This window comes from Ovis canadensis, chromosome 15 (assembly GCF_042477335.2).
Source record: "Ovis canadensis isolate MfBH-ARS-UI-01 breed Bighorn chromosome 15, ARS-UI_OviCan_v2, whole genome shotgun sequence".
In the NCBI taxonomy this organism is placed as follows: Eukaryota; Metazoa; Chordata; class Mammalia; order Artiodactyla; family Bovidae; genus Ovis; species Ovis canadensis.
In genome coordinates, this window is record NC_091259.1 from 32744732 (window position 1) to 32763736 (window position 19005).

Here is a 19005-nt window from a genome sequence, read left to right on the forward strand (position 1 = left end):
GGTTCTGCCACTGCCTTGTATTTTCCCCATTGGCTGCACATATTGATGTGAATTACACACCCTAGTTTTTTTCAGGGCAGTACTAATTGCAAGTGATCTGCCCCACTGTCCCGGGAGAGCAGTGGGGATAAAGAACGGAACTGAGGAGCCCCCAAACTATCAATTCTATAGCTCCAGCGCTACTCCTAACCAGCTGTGTCTCTGAGGAAGTCCATTTCTCTCTCTCAACCTGTAGAAAAAGGAACTAATATGAACCGTATGGAACGATGACACAGATTTCTGGCTTTCATGTCTCGCTTTTCCCCAGAGTAATCAAAGTGTGATAAGGCACAGGGCTGACTGGCTAGTGGACCTTTCACCACCTTCCGTGCGGAAGGCGTGACAGCATTCTCCCCAGTGATGTGTGACAGAAGTGACGAGTCCCCTTCCCGCCCTGGTGCCTTGGGACCAGACCAGGCGAGGTTGCGTTTCCCTGTTTCATTGGCTGCACGCCTGACAAGATATCCACTCAAAACTGGACAAAGACTTCCCTGGCAATCCAGTGACTAAGACTCCACACTCCCAAAGCAGGGGGGCTGGGTGTGATCCCAGGCCGGGGAACTAGATCCCACATGCTGCACCTGAAGATTCCACATTTCGCCACAAAGAAGGACGATCCCACGTGCTACAGCTGAGACCTGGTGCAGCCTAAATAAATAGGTATTTCAAACAACAACTGGACAAAGAAACAAGATGGAGAGGACCCAGGGCCCAGAATAATTACCGGGAGGAGAGCAGCCTACTGAGCTGGTCTGTTCATGTGAGGAAGAAACAAGGTGTCTTGCTTGAGCTGCTACATTTTGGGGATCCTTACACTTTAACCTTATCCAAGTCGGGTGGATCTCACAGAACTGTCAGAAGCCAAAGAAAAGAAACGATGTGACATCTCCTTGTAAACTCATGTGTTTTACAGAGAGATTACTGCAGCCACATAATTGAATGAGCCATCAATGGAAACAAGAATTTCGAAAAACTAAGAATACTCCAAACTTGGAAAAACTGCCAAACAGTGTTATCCAGCCTAATCTTCCTAATGGAGCAAATTAAACAAGGGTAACAGGCACAGTGTTGCTGCCTGAGTGTTTGGTATCCATGCTGTCTTGGAAGTAGTGGCCACAGAGCCTGAGTAGCCACATCCCCGCTCTCTGCTTCTGCGCATACTCAGGCTCAGATGAGGATGGCCTGTGTTCACGTCCATCACTCTGAGAAGCGGTCCTAGGACTCCAGATTGTGCCTGGGGCCTGCTCTTGGCTGAGGCCCCACACGATTGTCTGCTCTTCACTTCCAAGCTCACTCACAGACACAACTTAAGCAATTAAACAAGATCGACCACTAGAATCTCCCAGTTCCCTTCATTACAGCCCTTCACCAACTCCCTCAACATCCGTGAGAAAGCGGAAAGCAGGTGTATCGCTCTTAACCTGACAGCAAACAGCTGTTTGAGGACGGAATGAGCCAGCCCACGGGGTACCTAACGGAACAAAACAGAACTCAGCACAGCTGCCCTGCACCTGCCTCTGACTGGGGCTGCCAGGCCCACTGTCCACCTAGAAAGTGTCACTGCCGCCCCATCCTGGGCCAAGGCGCTTGGCGTTTCGACTATCAGAGAGGAAAGACTCATTTCTTTCTATTTCCTAGGAACTATCGTTTCAGAAGATGCAACAAGTCCTGGGGTAGGGGCCCCGCGTGTTTCATTATTACTTGTGCTGCTGAGTCACAATGGAGGCTTTGAGCCCTCACCAGGAGGGGCACACAGAGCCCCCAGTTACAAATGACAGAACTGGGTGGGTGTGTGCCTGCTCAGTCGCATCTGTCTCTTTGTGACCTCACGGATTTGTAGCCCACCAGGCTCCTCTGTCCATGGGACTCTCCAGGCAACCTACTGGAGTGGGCTGCCATGCCCTTCTCCAGGGGATCTTCCCCACCCAGGGATCCGACCCGCACCTCCTGTGAAGGCTCCTGCATTAGCAGGCGGATTCTTGACCGCTGAGCCACCTGGGAAGCCCCTTGACAGAACTGGGGGACAGAACTTTCTCTCCCACCCTACAGCCCAGGCAGGCCCTTTCCTTCTTACTGCACTTGGTCCCCAGAGCTGAAAAGGACAGAAGTCACGAACATTAATTGGGTCCAACTTCTGAAACCCCCTTTGTTTACTGCAATTTGACCTCCTGAGAAACTGAGTTTTGCTTCAGGGCCTTCACTGCCTGTCTGATTGCCCCTGTTTTTACTGTCTTCTTCTCAGGTGTTCCTCTTTGTCATTGAGCAGTACAAATGACAGAAAATTTCCAGTAGCCCTGGCAATGTGAAAACCCTGGAGAGAGAAAAGAGCTCAGAGCTCAGACCTCAGAATACAGTAAAGGCCCAGTGTGTTTTCACCACTGTGGCTCTGTCCAAAAAAGTTGTACACAAACTTCACCTTTGATTCACAGGCCATCTACCTACTGATGAATTTATACCAAACAAGGCACAGTCTGAATGCTTTAGACCAGTTTTGGAAGCAGAAATCTTTTCTTTCCCTCCAGCTTTCCATGTGACATACTTAGGTTGGTTTCTGATCTTTCTTTAAATTCGTCCCCTGCTGTACGCCTTGATTCTCCTAAAGACCAGTTTCTCCTCCCAGCCTGTGATCATTTGACCCTTCTTGGAGGAAAATGTCATTTACTTCTTCAGAGAGAAAAGGAAGATCTAAAAGCCTATTTCTAACTTGTACTTTCACCGTATTCCATATCAAGATCGAAACTTCCTTACCAAAGGACCACGTTAGTCCTGCCTTGACTTGAGGTAGGAGCCTTGAAGGAGAAATTCTGGGAAAGCAGAACCTGAAATGAGATCAGTAGCAGGTGGACCTGGAGATGGAGCCCAGCTTGGATGCTCACTAGCTGTAACAATACAGGCTAATTACTTCATAACTCAGTTTTCTGCTCTGTAAAGTGGAGATAAAAACCCCTTTCTCAGGGGTTCCGTGTCATAATTAAGAGAAATAACACATGTTAAGTGCTAGGCTTAAGTTGTGCCTGACTCTGTGACCTCATGGACTGTAGCCTGCCAGGCTGCTCTGTCCATGGAATTTCCCCGGCAAGAATGCTGGAGTGGGTAGCCATTTCCTTCTCCAGGGATCTTCCCACCCCAGGGATCAAACCTGAGTCTCCTGCATTGGCAGGTGGGTTCTTTACCACTGAGCCACCAAGGAAACCCAAATGCCTAACACTAAATAATTATTAATTCCCTCATTTCCAACATTTTGTAGATTAAAAAATTGGAGAGGCTAGTAGCATTCAGACTGCAGTTTCTTGAAGTCTCATCCAGGACTGTTTCCATTATAAAATACAAAGTGACTTACAGGGAATTCCCTGGTGGTCCAGTGGTTAGGACTCCACAGTTTCAACTGCCAAGGGCCTGGTTCAATCCCTGGTTGAGGAACTAAGATCCCATAGCCTTGTGGCACAGGAGGAGATGGGAGGGGGAAAGGGTGGCTTTACAGAAGAGATCACGTTCTCACACACTCTCCTTCAGCACTTGGCTTCATGCCGTGGACGCTGTAGTCTCAGGAGGATCTAGTCTCACGAGAACAGCACACTGATGCCAGGAGAACAGAGTCAAACCAGAGTAAGCTAGACTTGGTTTTGACTGAAGGCAGTACGGACAGAAGGTATCAAAGATGACTTCCAGGGGAATTCCCTTGGTGGTCCAGTGGTTAAGATTCTGAGCTTCCACTGTAGAGGGCACGGGTTTGATCCCTGGTTGGGGAACTAAGATCTCACATACCATGGCTACTGAGCCTGTATGCCAAACTAGAGAATCCTGTGAGCTAGGAAGATCAAGCACAGCCTAAATTTAAAACCAAACAAACAAACAAACAAAAAAAAACAACCACAACCCTCAGGTTTCTGATAGGAGCAATGGAGCAATGGGATAGACAGCGGCGGTAACCTGCCTTGAAGACAGCCCTAGTGATCCTTGTCTCCTGGCATTCACACCCTTGTCTAGTATCTTTCCACACTGAATCATGGCTAGTCAGGGTAACCAAGAGAATCCTGAGGACCTGATGTTGTTTGCTTTGTGAGTCTGAGTCATGATGGATATAACAGCTTTCTCCTTGTTCTCTTTTGGATCAACTTGCTCTGGAGGAAGCCAGCCTCTCTATGGAGCCCAGTAGAAAAGCCTACAGTGGGGAGGAACTGAGGTCTCCTACAGACAGATACCATCAACTTGCCTGTCATATGAGTAAGCCATCTTGGAAAGGTCTGTACAGTGAAAGCTATGGTATTTCCAGTAGTCACGTATGGATGTGAGAGGCGGACCATAAAGAAGGCTGAGTGCCAAAGAATGAATGCTTTCAAACTGTGGTACTGGAGAAGACGCTTGAGAGTCCTTTGGACAACAAGGAGATCAAATCAGCCAATCTTAAAGGAAATCAACCCTGAATATTCATTGGAAGGCTGATGCTGAAGCTGAAGCTCCAATACTTTGGCCACCTGATGAGAAGAGGAGACTCATTGGAACAGACACTGATGCTGGGAAAGACTGAGGGCAGGAGGAGAGGTGACTGGATGAGATGGTTGGCTCACTGACTCAATGAACATGAGCTTGAGCAAATTCCAGGAACATGAGTTGAGCAAATTAGTGAAGGACAGGGAAGACTGTCATGTTGTGGTTTATGGAGTTGCAAAGAGTCAGACATGACTGAGTGACGGAACAGTAACAACATCTTGGAAGGTGATCTTCCATCTCCATTCAAGTCCTCAGATGACTGTAACCCTGGCCAACATCTTGCCTGAAAATTCACGAGAGGAGTTAAGCCAGACCCAGTGGTATAGTGGTAAAGAATTCACTTGCCAGTGCAGAAGATGCAAGAGACCTGGGTTCGATCCCTGGCTCCGGAAGATCCCCTGGAGGAGGGCATGGCAACCCACTCCATATGCTTGCCTGGAAAATTCCATTGGCACAGGAGTCTGATGGGCTACATCTATGGGGTTGCAAAGAGTCGGACACAACTTAGCTAAGCCAAGCCCAAACCCTTGACCCACAGCAACTGTGAAATCATCAGTGTTTATTGTTGTTTTAAGCCATTAGACCTTGCAGTGAATTTTTTTCACATCAATCGATAACTAATTAAACATTAATGCCCCACTGGGGTTTTTTTGAAGGAAGAGTGATGTTTGGTTTGGGCATGTTTTAAGATGCCATCTAAGTGGAGATATTGAGTAAACAATTATATTAACACATCAGTGCCTGAAGCTCAGAAGAGAGCCAGGCTGGAGATTTAAATTTGGGAGTCCTTAGCATATGGATGATATTTGAAACCAAGAAAAAATGTGAAGAAACAGAAGAGAAGAGAACAAGGCTTCTGGGAAGAAGTGCTAGCTGAAATAAATGTTGCTATAGGAGGATTAGGAGTGAGTCTGAACAAGGAGCTGGGGATGTGAACTGAACTGGGCACTTGGAGAGGGGAGGAATTCCGGGGCCTTCAGGAATTTAGGGTGTAAATAAACTGCTTGTGGAAAGTGGAATCTGTTTGAATTGAGGCCATGTCTATTTCTGAGTATCTCCTGAGTGGATAATAAATTTCTCAGTCCATACAGGCACCACCTCCAAAGGCCATTCCTGGGTTAGTATTAAAGGAGAAATGAAATTGAAACATAAATATAAATAAAATATTTGTGGTTAATAAAAGACACACATGCAACAAAGGAGTCTGTTTTGCAGATGGGAAAATTAGAATTAGCAATAACAAAGGAATTGGTAATATATTCTGTACTTCCTCAAGCCCCTTTTCACAAGCCACGTGGTTTGGGAAATATGTAGTCCCCCCAGCTAACTTGCTCATTTCTATGTGTCCTGGTTGCTACATTGAGTCAGTATTAAAATGAAGTTTTCATGTTTATATATGGAATGATATATTAAAAATGGTATAGAAAATACCTGGAAAGATTTTATAAATGTGTTAGATTATAAGACTCAAGTTAGTACAGAAGTAGCAATCAGAAAAAATGTATAGATATTTACAAGTACTCTATACTATTAGATTGGCCCAAACCAGCAAAGGTCTATATACACAATCCCTGTGTTCAATAGAAAAGAGGAATATGTTTTCTTCCTTGACCATAGACACGTGAGAAAGGATTAACTCAGCTACCTGACTTTTGAAATTTAATGGATGTATTTATGGAAGAATATTAAAGGCGACTGGTCTTGGTTCAAAAATGCTAAATTTCCTGAACCTGGACTATGTTTTCTAAAATTCAAGATGCATTTAGCAAAGCAAGGAAAAATAAATTCAGGCTGCTAGCTTGGCAGCTGGTCTGGATACAGTATTTTGCTCTGTTTACTCTGTCAGGAAGCCAGTTCCATTTGATTAAATTCTGAAATTAGAATGCATGCACTCTGGAAGATACCAAGCAGCTTCATGCTTTTACCCGTATGGAAAATGTGATTAAGGAAATGAACTCAACGGCTGTAGCATCAGAAGAGATCAATGCAACAGCTGTATTCAACTAGGCTCAATGGGCTAGACCTTTACTTTATTAAAATGGATGGCTTTAGCATAGAAACTGTGTCCACACCACAGAGCTGCTGTATTGCTCTGAATTCAGGCCGAGAGAGGAGCCAAGTGGAACTGCCATCCAATATTATGGCAGCAGTGTAAAATGTAGAACCACTGTCACACCACACAGCTTAAAATTAGCCAAAAGAAGAGATAATTAAAGAATTTATATGCACAGTCTTCCCACATCAACGTACTGGATTATTTTCAAAATCGCTGGTATGTCCTAACTTGGCAAGTTTTACAGAATTGCCCCCACCACAGTCTTAAAATTCTCTGTGCTATGGCAACATCGTTTGCTTTGCCTGAAATGAAGTAGGCTATGAATAATAATTTATATGTGAAATACTGTCAGAGGCCAGATACAACCAGATATCCCAGGCAAAAAAAAATACCTCATTGTGTTCATTTACCTAGTTAACATGAGGTAAATGGTAGGGTTTTATTGGAATATACTTGAAGCGCACCTGCGGTTGCCAAGTCTTCACTTTGGCCATATAGGCTTGTTAATAATTGGAAAACTGGAAATAGAATTGAGTATTGTCATCACACCCGTGAAGCACAGAAGGTCTGAAGTGAATGTGATCTAAGAGATGCTGACTGAGAGAACTGTCTAGATAAGACTTCCTAGATGTGGCAGTACATTGATTTGGACCCCACATTTCAGGAGCTAACCTTCAGGTTCATAGTCAAGGAACTCTGTGTAAGGGATTTCAAGTGTCGTTAGATTCTCTGGACTGTTTCATGCTAATCAAACTCATAAAAAGTAAATGCATAAAGCAGAATACCAACAATCACGGGACTTGTAAAACTCAAGTAAGTCGATGAGTACATTCTCTTCCTAAGGACATGCTCCGCAGATGTTTGCTTGGTCAGCTTGGAGCCAGAGCAAGAAGAGCTGATGGATCTCACTTGTCAGTTTTATCTGGCTTTGTATTCATCTCTACAGATTAGAGATTTTTGGGCTCCAAAATCACTGCAGATGGTGATTGCAGCCATGAAATTAAAAGACGCTTACTCCTTGGAAGGAAGGTTATGACCAACCTAGATAGCATATTCAAAAGCAGAGACATTACTTTGCCAACAAAGGTCTGTCTAGTCAAGGCTATGGTTTTTCCTGTGGTCATGTATGGATGTGAGAGTTGGACTGTGAAGAAGGCTGAGCGCCGAAGAATTGATGCTTTTGAACTGTGGTGTTGGAGAAGACTCTTGAGAGTCCCTTGGACTGCAAGGAGATCCAACCAGTCCATTTTGAAGGAGATCAACCCTGGGATTTCTTTGGAGGGAATGATGCTAAAGCTGAAACTCCAGTACTTTGGCCACCTCACGCGAAGAGTTGACTCATTGGAAAAGACTCTGATGGTGGGAGGGATTGGGGGCAGGAGGAGAAGGGGACGACAGAGGATGAGATGGCTGGATGGCATCACTGACTCAATGGACATGAGTTTGAGTGAACTCCGGGAGTTGGTGATGGACAGGGAGGCCTGGTGTGCTGAGATTCATGGGGTCACAAAGAGTCGGACACGACTGAGCGACTGAACTGAACTGAACTACAGATTAGATGTTCATGTTCTTATATCGGTGCATACTCCTCAACAGGAGAAAGCCTGTTAAATTCTTTCTTCTTGAACTGCCTTTTTAGGAGTACCACATAGGCTGTCCTTTCTATTAATGCAATTTCTGAAACAGTTTAAGACAAGTGACTCAATAGAGCTGATACTGTTGTTCATTAGCCTAGACTGTACCTTGTACCTGGGTTATCATCCATGATTATTTTGAAAGGATCTATCAGGAGAACAACCAGACATTGATGGATTTATGTTATGTCTTTTAAAATATGAACATAATCTAATTGAAGTTAACATGATTAAAGAATAAAGAGAACAATAATGTCTTTATGAAAACACTTTACAGATGGGATTTCCCGAGTCATCCAGTGGCTGAGAATCCACCTGCCAATGCAGGGGACATGAGTTTGATCCCTGCTCCAGAAAGATCCCACATGCCTTGGGGCAACTAAGCCTGTGTGCCAGAACTATTGAGCCTGTGCTCTAGAGCCTGCAAGCCATAATGAGTGAGCCCATGAGCTCTAGGGCCCATGCTGTACAATGAAGGAAGATACCACGATGAGAAGCCCGTGTACCACAGCTAGAGAGTAGCCCCCTGCTTGCCACAACTAGGGAAAGCCCATGTGCAGAAACCAAGACACAGTGCAGCTAAAAATAAATAAATAATTTAAAAGCATACTTTACATATGCTTTAAATTTAAGCAAATATTTTCTGATAAAAATTAAAAATTATTTTGTAAATTCAAAAACAGGTATTCGACAGATATTACAAATTTTACAAAATGTCACCACCCAAAAATAACATTCTGGCAAAATTATTTCTAGTCTTTTCTATACATATATATTTTTATATAGGTTAGAGCATATCATATATACAATTTTATATCCATTTTTTAATAATATATAACATAACTGACATTATAACACACTGTAACACAAAGAAATTCTTATGTGGCTAAAACTTCATATTTGAATGGCTCCATCTTATATCAGAGACTGCAAGCTCAGATGGCTTCAGAGACCAGGTAGGTAACTAAAATATGAGAAATGTAAGGGTATAAAACAGGGGTAACTGAAAACATATGCCCCACTAAAGGCATTCAAATTTAGTATTATTTTAAAATATGTGCTGGCAAAATCTAGAGGAGAAAATAAGCAAGTCACAGAAGAATACGTACAGTATAACACTGTTGAAAAAAATTTGCACAACCTGAGGTTGTGAGTTAAGTTTTATGTGGGGCAAAATGAGGACTGCAGCCCAGGAGAGAGCATTTCAGATAGCTCTGAGAAACTGCTCTGAGGCGGCAATGGGAGGAGGAGATAAAATACACTCCTGTATATCCTATCCTAATAGGTGTATATTCTATCCTAATAGGATATACAGGAGTTTTGCAACAAAGGGCACATAGGAGGGATCAAAAGATTACTCTTAAGGAACCAGATATGTCAAGTTAAGGGATTTAGCACTTTTCTATGTATGGGAAGATTCAAAAGCCTGGGCTCACTGAAATCATTCCTTTGATAGACACCTTGGCTATCGAGGGCCAGTATCCTATGCTTTCCCCTCCTGAGGGCCCTCTGGGTGACCACTGGGAGGCTGCAATGGCTGAACGCTCGGCAGTGGACAGCCCGGTGGTCCGCATTCTGAGTTCCCCAAGAGCTCATTATTGGGATGGCTGTCATGCTTGACAATTGCAGCATCCTTTGTTTACTGATATGGCAGGATTCATTTTTCATTCACGTGGGTAGTGGTTGCATTTTACTTAACACTGTCTTGTACATATCATTGTGTATTTTAAAGGGGAAAACCACCACCTCCCCCAAACTGCTAGCTAAAGAAAGCTTCTGCCTGGAATTGGCCACCAATCGCTAGCTGGCTACCGCAGCACTAGTTGTATAGTGTAGTCACCGAGAGTATAGAGTCTGAGGCCAGGCTGCCTGGCCAAACTTCAGTCTCCACTCCACCACTAAATAGTTTTGCGCCCTTGGGTATAGGAAATGCAGTATTTCCTACCATATCAGTAAACAAGAATGTAACAGTCAATAGCAATTGCAGCTCTCTGGTGTGAGTTGGTGAACTCTAAGGGAATGCAGAAAGGAGAATACCTGCTAAAGGCCACTGAACTGCCACCACTCCCTACAGTGAGCACAGAAGAGTGGGAGGGGGCAAGGGGAAATGAGAAGACAGGATACTAGCCCCAGATAGCTGAGATGCATTTGAAAAGAATGATTTCAGTGAGCCCAGACTCTTGCATCTTCTCATGCATAGAAAAGTGCTAAAGTCCTTCACTTGATCTATCTGGTTTTCCTTAATTAACAATAATATACTGATGTTCAGACTATTTGACCCTTGCTGCAAACTTTTGTATCACCTGATTCCTCTGCAATCCTTTAGGAGCAATTTTCTCAGGGTATCTCGAGAAGTTGTCTCCCAGACTTGAAGTCCTAACAATTCCCACCAAATAAACATAACTCTCAACTTTAATGTTGGGTTCATTTATACATTTAACTTACATGCAGAGTAGATTATGCGAAATGCTGGGCTGGATGAAGCACAAGCTGGAATCAAGATTGCCAGGGGAAATATCAATAACTTCAAATATGCAGATGACACCACCCTTATGGCAGAAAGTGAAGAGGAACGGAAGAGTCTCTTGATGAAGGTGAAAGAGGAGAGTGAAAAAGTTGGCTTACAACTCAACATTCAAAAAATGAAGATCATGGCATCTGGTCCCATCACTTCATGGGAAATAGATGGGGAAACAGTGGTAACAGTGACAGACTTTATTTTCTTGGGATCCAAAATCACTGCAAATGGTGACTGCAGCCATGAAATTGAAAGACACTTGCTCCTTGGAAGAAAAGTTATGACCAACTTAGACGGCATATTAAAAAGCAGAGACATTACTTTGCTGACAAATGTCCGTATAGCCAAAGGGATGGTTTTTCCACTTGTCATGTATGGATGTGAGAGCTGGACAATGACAAAGGCTGAGCTCCATAGAATCGATGGCTGTGAACTGCAGTGTTGGAAAAGACTCTTGAGAGTCTCTTGAATAGCAAGGAGATCAAACCAGTCAATCCTAAAGGAAATCAACCCTGAATATTCATTGGAAGGACTGATGCTGAAGCTGAAACTGAAACTCCAATACTTTGGCCACCTGATATAAAGAGCCACCTCACTGGAAAAGACTGATGCTGGGATCTTTGATCTTTGACCCCTGATGCTGGGAAGGATTGAAGGCAGGAGGAGAAGGGGATGACAGAGAACGAGATGGTTGGATGGCATCACCAACTCAATGGACATGAGTCTGGGCAAGCTCCAGGAAATAGTGAAGGACAAGGAAGCCTGTGGTGCTGCAGTCCATAGGGTGGCAAAGTGTCAGACACAACTGAGCAATTGAACAACTCAACTTTTAGGTTGCATTTTTTTTTTTTTTCAGTTGACAGGTAGTTGCTAAAATTCTCTGCAAACTAAGGCTCAAAGGCCTCTGGCATCTTCCCATGCATGGAAAGATGCAAAAGGCCAGCCCTTTGCCAAGTTTTACAGACACTTTCAGCTAAGAATGGTTCATACTTGCTTTTTTTTGGCCATGCAGCATGTGGGATCTTAGTTCCCTGACCTGGGATCAAATTCAAGCCCCCTGCAGTGGAAGCGTGGAGTCCTAACCACTGGACTGCCAGGGAAGTCTGGGTTTGTATATTTTTAAGTGGTTAGAAGAACTGCCCTAGACCACAGTTATGGAATTGTGAATGACTTTGGAAATTAGCTTTTGATGCAGGCTTAATTGGAGAAGGCAATGGCACCCCACTCCAGTACTCTTGCCTGGAAAATCCCATGGACGGAGGAGCCTGATGGGCTGCAGTCCATGGGGTCGCTAAGAGTTGGACACGACTGAGCAATTTCACTTTCACTTTTCACTTTCATGCATTGGAGAAGGAAATGGCAACCCACTCCAGTGTTCTTGCCTGGAGAATCCCAGGGACGGGGGAGCCTGGTGGGCTGCTGTCTATGGGGTCGCATAGAGTTGGACATGACTGAAGCGACTTAGCAGTAGCAGCAGCAGGCTTAACAATGTTTCTCTGTGAAATAAGCCTAAAGTTATAAAGCAAAATAGAGCTTATACACCAAACCTATACTGTGGTAGAGTTATTTCCACAACTAAACTTGTTTGAATCACAAACAATTTCAAGCTGCTTTATATACTTTACTATGCTATTAATAAATTAAGAAGTGAGTTCTCCATATTCAGACAAATTAGTAGAAGACACATTTTCTGAGTTCAAACTACAGTTCCATCAGTCTTTTGGATCTAGATCTAAGTGCAAAGATAATGTTCATATAATTGAGGAGCTTCTGCCTAAACTTCAATTAATCTACAATGCAATGACATGCTAAAAGGCAAATATCAAAAGAAGAATTTAATAGAATTATATAAAGGCTTTCCAATGAATATGTTCAGTTAAAACCATATGCTCATAGGCTAATATCAGTATTTGGTGGTACAGATGAAAAGAAAATGTCAAAGATATTTTCAAAGATAAAGTATGTACAATTCATTAAAAACCAGCATTTTCAGATGAGCATTTGTTTTTAATTCTGATGATAGGGAAGACCTACTTTGAATTCCAGCTAAGCAAAAAGAATTCCATCTTCTCAATATTATTAGTGTTACTGAACCAAACTTGGGTCTGCTTGCCTGTGAACAGTAAAGCCAGTCTACTGACGCTTGGTTGCGGTGATAAAAAGTACAATGTTTATCGTAAATGCACTAGTACAAGGAGGACAGCGGTTGGTGCTCTAAAACCCCAAACTCCTCAAACGCTTTTAATAAAGCATTTTTAAAGACCAGGTGAGGGAATCACCAGGCAGTCCAGTGATTAGGACTTGGTACTTCCAATGCCCGCGTCCAGGTTAAATCCCTGGTGGGGAAACTAAGATCCAGAAATCAGCACAATGTCATGGAGCTGAAATAAAATAAAGGCCAGGTGAGGGAGGAGGGGTCACAGGTTATGTGACCAGCTCATGCACAATTCTCTGACTGGCTGATCATGCGGCAACAGGGGTGGTGTCACAGGGGTTAACATTATCAGTCCTTAGGCCCCAGTAGGCTTGGGGCTCTGCTCACGGTGGTCAAGTAGTTAACATCTTTCATGTGATGGGGGGGTGGGGGGCAGGGTTCACACCTGTAAAACAACGAAGGGAATGTGCATCAAGTACTGTTATCCAAGCACTTCAGAAGGGAACTAAAGTGGAGGATGTGGAGGAGGAACTGATCACAGGGCCCTGCTTCGTTATAGAAGTGACCTGGCGTATGGCAAGTACTCTGGTTTGTTTTTTCTTTTCTTTACTTGTCTATTTCAGACACTTTAGTTCAGTTCAGTCACTCAGTCATGTCCAACTCTTTGTGACCCCCTGGACTGCAGTGCCCCAGGCTTTCTGTCCATCACCAACTCCCAGAGCTTGCTCAGACTCAAGTCCATTGAGTCTGTGATGCCATCCAACCATCTCATCCTCTGTCATGCCTTTCTCCTCCTGCCTTCAATCTTTCCCAGCATCAGGGTCTTTTCCAACGAGTTTTCACATCGGGTGGCCAAAGTATTGGAGTTTCAGCTTCAGCAGCTGTCCTTCTAATGAATATTCAGGACTGACTTTTTTAGGATTTCTTTAGGATCCAATCAGTTTAGGATTGACTGACTGGATCTCCTTTTAGTCCAAGGGACTCTCAAGAGTCTACAGCACTAAAGTTCAAAAGCTCAGCTTTCTTTATAATCCAACTCTCACATACATACAATGACTACTGGAAAAATTGTAGCTTTGACTAGATGGAACTTTTTTCATAGTTTAAAATTATAAGTGAAGTGAAGTGAAGTGAAGTGAAGTGAAGTGAAGTGAAGTCGCTCAGTCGTGTCCGACTCTTTGCGACCCCGTGGACTGTAGCCCACCAGGCTCCTCTGTCCATGGGATTCTCCAGGCAAGAATACTGGAGTGGGTTGCCATGCCCCCCTTCAGGGGATCTTCCAGACTCAGGAACTGAACTTGAGTCTCCTTTATCTCCTGCACTGCAGGCAGATTCTTTACCCAACTATCCACCTGGGAAGCCCAATCTGCATAAACATTTGTCCATATCTTGGATTAGGTGTAGGATTTTGTAGGTTATTAGTAAAGAATCTGCCTGCAGTGTAGGAAACTCAAGTTTGATCCCTTGGTCAGGAAGATCCCCAGGAGAAGGAAATGGCAACCCACTCCAGTATTCTTGCCTGAAGAATTCCACAGACAGAGGAGTCTGGCAGGCTACAGTCCATGGCTTTGCAAAGAGTTGGACAAGACAGAAACTAACACTTTGACTTTCACTGGATTAGGTTACATTCCTAGAGACAAACTGATTTTAAATTGAAGCAAACCTTCAAACAAAACTAATTTTTAGCTTATAAACTGATATGTTTATTTAAATATTTAATAGAATGAAAAATTTGAACAATTCTAAATACTCAGGTCTTGGAGGATGATAAAATAAATGCTATATAATCAGAATAATAGTCACATTTGGCTTCCAGTGAAAATATAGAAAGTGAAAAGCATAGTTTTCACTCTTATAACAACAGACCAAGTAAGCTACAATGGCATGACTTTTTTTTTTTTTAATTGAAGGAAACTCATTTTACTCTAATTTGCTCGAGCAACTGGATACCTAGTCCAAAGAGACTACTGTCAGCTACAAATTCGCACTTGCCCCGGGCACTTGCCATTGACCTCTAGGAAGACGAAATCATGTGCTGTTGCAGCTGCTGAAAGGTGCTCAGGGTGGACAGCGGAAATGACACCCTCCATACCGGGGAGGAGGTGGACGGGCAGGACAAGTCTTCAGATAGTTAGATGTTTTCAGGAGCCAATTTTAAAGCCCAATTCTTGTATCTTTTCATATCTGGAAAAGTACTAAAATCTTTCATGGTGGTGACTGTTCCTCACGACCAGCCAAGGTTTCATGAGAGCAGAAGAAACCTTCAGGAAAAATATGTGCGTGATTGCATGTACTCCCCCTACACCGAAATCTCATATACACTGACCTTCCCCCTGCTTCTTTGGAGCAGTTTCTCAGAGCTACCTGAGGTGCTGTTTCCCAGGCTGCAGTCATTTCACCCCCAAATAAAACTTAACTTTCAACTCTCATGATGTGTGTGTGTGTGTGTGTGTGTGTTTTAAGTTTATATTACAGTTCCTGCACTTCCCTTCCTGGAGTGTGCCATTTTTGGATTTTGAGTCCATGGAGAAATAGCTGATCTGTGAAGTTCGTTCATTCATTTAACAAGCATTTATTAAATTTCTACTTTAGGGGCACTTAATAGGTTTGAATATATATAAAGATTAACTTAGACAAGTGGTCTGCCCTGAGACAATGTAGTAAGGGAGATAAGACCTAGATTACACCTCTATTCTTGGAGCTAGGTGTGACACCTTACAGCAAACATGTGAACAGAGGATGAGGGAGGTGGTTCCAAAGAAAGGCAGAACCAAGGTGTAGCTATAGACAATGTATAGCTAGTTAGGTAGACTCTCAGACGTTATCACACTTTTTCTGTTCTGAGTCAATACAGTCCATGTTTTGCTTAACCTGGTTAAAAAGGGTGTGTTCCTTCGCAACAGTAAAGAACTTGAACCAGTCTGGACGGATAAACACTTAACAGGCAGAAAATGTGAAGGACAAGCAATTTAGTTAAAGGGATTAGGATAGGCATAGATATAGAGGCAAAATAAGAGCAGCAACCACCTGGAGGAATTAAGAATAAGAAAGAAGACTGGCAATACAGTTTGGTCAGATTTTGAGAAGTCTTAAAAGTCAGTTTAAATATCGTACAGTTTTTAAAGCTTCATTGCTTCGGCTACTCTCAGGTCTTTGGGGAGACAAAGACCCGACAGCAGCTCACTGTATTCATTGACAAGACGGTGAAGACAAATATTTTCCTCCTCTGATTCATAAGAAGTGTATTGTGAAGTAGGGCTACCTTCAGATATTCTAGTGACATAAAAGCCAGGTAAACCATAACTTTTTTTAACATTACATTATTAGCATACTTAATAATTGCACCTACCCATATACATTAGGGGATGTTCCTAAATGCCCTTCCTTAGTAACAAAGCCAGTCTTGATCCTCAGTGGCTGGGAATCTGCAGCTGCATGCTTGCCTCCATTCTCCCACCAACTTGCCAAAGACACAGACAGGCACCAGAAATCATGCGGAATAAAGATGCTGGCTTGAGGGACTTCTCTCATGGTCCAGTGGTTAAGACTCTGAGCCTCCAACTCAGGGTGCATGGGTTTGATCCCTAGTCAGATAACTGCTGCTGCTGCTGCTTAGTCGCTTCAGTCGTGTCCAATTCTGTGCGACCGCATAGACTGCAGAACACCAGGCTCTGCCGTCCCTGGGATTCTCCAGGCAAGAACACTGGACTGGGTTGCCATTTCCTTCTCCAACGCATTAGAGTGAAAAGTGAAAGTGAAGTCGCTCAGTCGTGCCCGACTCTTAGTGACCCCATGGACTGCAGCCCACCAGGCTCCTCCGTCCATGGGATTTTCTAGGCAAGAGTACTGGAGTGGGTTGCCATTGCCTTCTCCGAGTCAGATAACTAAGATCCTGCAAATGAATTACCAGAAATTTTAACAAGTTGTTACACATTGTCTCCCTAAGAAGGTGATAAAATATGCACTTGTCAATTTTACTCTGTGTCTTTTTCCAAAATAGCATCTTATATTTCTCATACAGATTCTGTGGGATATACTATGGGAAACACTGGAGTAATTTATGGTCAGTACTGTAAAGTTATAGTTTAACTATGGGATCAGAGAGATATGCTTTGAGTTTATTGGTCTGCAGGTATACACATTTAGGATGCAGAGAAACAGAGCGAACAAACAGGATAGATGCTAGGTAAATGCAGTACAGATGATGAGATATATATAGAGAAATGTTAACATAAGTACATTGTGAAATTAAAATGAGCAGGACTTTGCAATTGAATGGACATAGGCAATAAAGATAGGAAAATAGGTAGTATGGAGTCATAGGCACTCAAACCTACACATTGGTTGGCTAGGGAAATAAGAGTACTTTTCAAGGGAAATGGGATTCCCAGGTGGCATTAGTGGTAAAGAACCCACTTGCCAACACAGGAAACTTAAGAGACACAGGTTCAACCCCTGAGAAAATCCCTTAGAGGAGGAAATAGCAACGCAATCCAGTGTTCTTGCTTGGGGAATCCCATGGACAAGAGGAGCCCGGTGGGTTACAGTCCACAGGGTCACAAAGAGTTGGACACAACTGTAGGGACTTAGCATGCACACTCATGGAAATTGGAAAGAAAAAAGTTGCACCTGAGTGTGATCTGGATAGATGCACCAAAGGAATAAAGACATAATTTTGTTTGAAATACAGCTAAGCCTCAAAATTAAGTCTACCGACTCTTCCCTCCCATTGGACTTTCATCTTTTCTTTCTGGTGAGTTACCCCTCTCAGAATTAGGCTTAGCACCAAATCCAGCTATTGAGAGAGCCTCCTTGGCCTCCTTTTTCCTGTACCCCAAACAGGCATTCAAGACTTTTAGAGCCGATGAACAGAGGAAGTAAATATACTAATAGAATTTACCTTTAACACATACTAGTCAGTTGCCTAGTATGATACAATAAAAAAAGGTCTATAAAAACAAAAAGGAAGTTACCATGGCTTTTTAAAAACTTACAATGGAGTATTGAGGGACTATCTTTTGTCTTAGAAAATTCATCTAATTTAGAATGGTAACATGCTACACAGGCAGTGATACTACAAGTCGTTTTGTACACCAACATATGGATTTTTAATAACATGGGCCGCTTTTGGGAAACTTAGTTGTTCCTACTTTAGATCATTTCAAGAGGTTTCTATCGGTCCTTGCTTCCACAAACAGTCTAGAGTCTTCCTAGAGTCTTTGTGACTCTAGGAAGATGTAACCTGGGACACTTGCAAATACAAAGAACAAGGAGAAATTAGACATTCATCAGCTCAGATTTCAAATTATGAAGCATTGGGACTTCCTTGGTGGTCCAGGGGTTAAGACTCTGCACTCCCACTGCAGGGCACGTAGGGTTGATCTCTGGTTGTGGAACTCAGATCCCATGTCTGGTGGTGTGGCCAAAAAAACTAAATAAAATGATGCAGAATTTATGTGAACAAGGTCCTACTCTTATCAAACAATTTTTTGTATCATTTTCTTTATTTCTGGCACATGTACATTATTTATTATTTAATCAAAGCCCTACTTCTGATGACCCTATGTGAGAACAAACAGAAATCAAGTCACTTCCACTGGGTGCTCTTCCTCTTGCATGCTTCTGTGCACATTTATGGCAAATTTTTGTCCCTTCCTTCACAAATCTCAGCCTTCTTCCCCTGAAGCTAAGGAATATGCCTCAAAGGTGTATTTAATGTTGTAGCATCCTCTAGTGTGATATGATCCAACCTGGCTGCCTAGGACAGCTTTTTTTTATGCCTTTGCTAAAGTAAAACATAACTGATACCCACCACCCTTTCCCTCCTAAGTGCCCTGGTTTGCACAGTAAATATGGTCACCCTATGTATCATACTTCATTTTTCTCTTCTCGCCCCCCAGTTCTCTCTTTTCAATTTTAATCAAGTTTTTAACTTAAAGTGTAAAATTAGAGGTCAAATGGAAAAGAACTGAAGAAGTCGTCTAGTCCGATTTCAAAACTGACACAATTCAGCCTCTATGAGAACTTTGGACAGTTAATTCATTATCTTGTAAAGTGGTATTTTCCACCATCAGGCATCTCTATGTTTTACGAAAATCCTTCTTACCTTCAG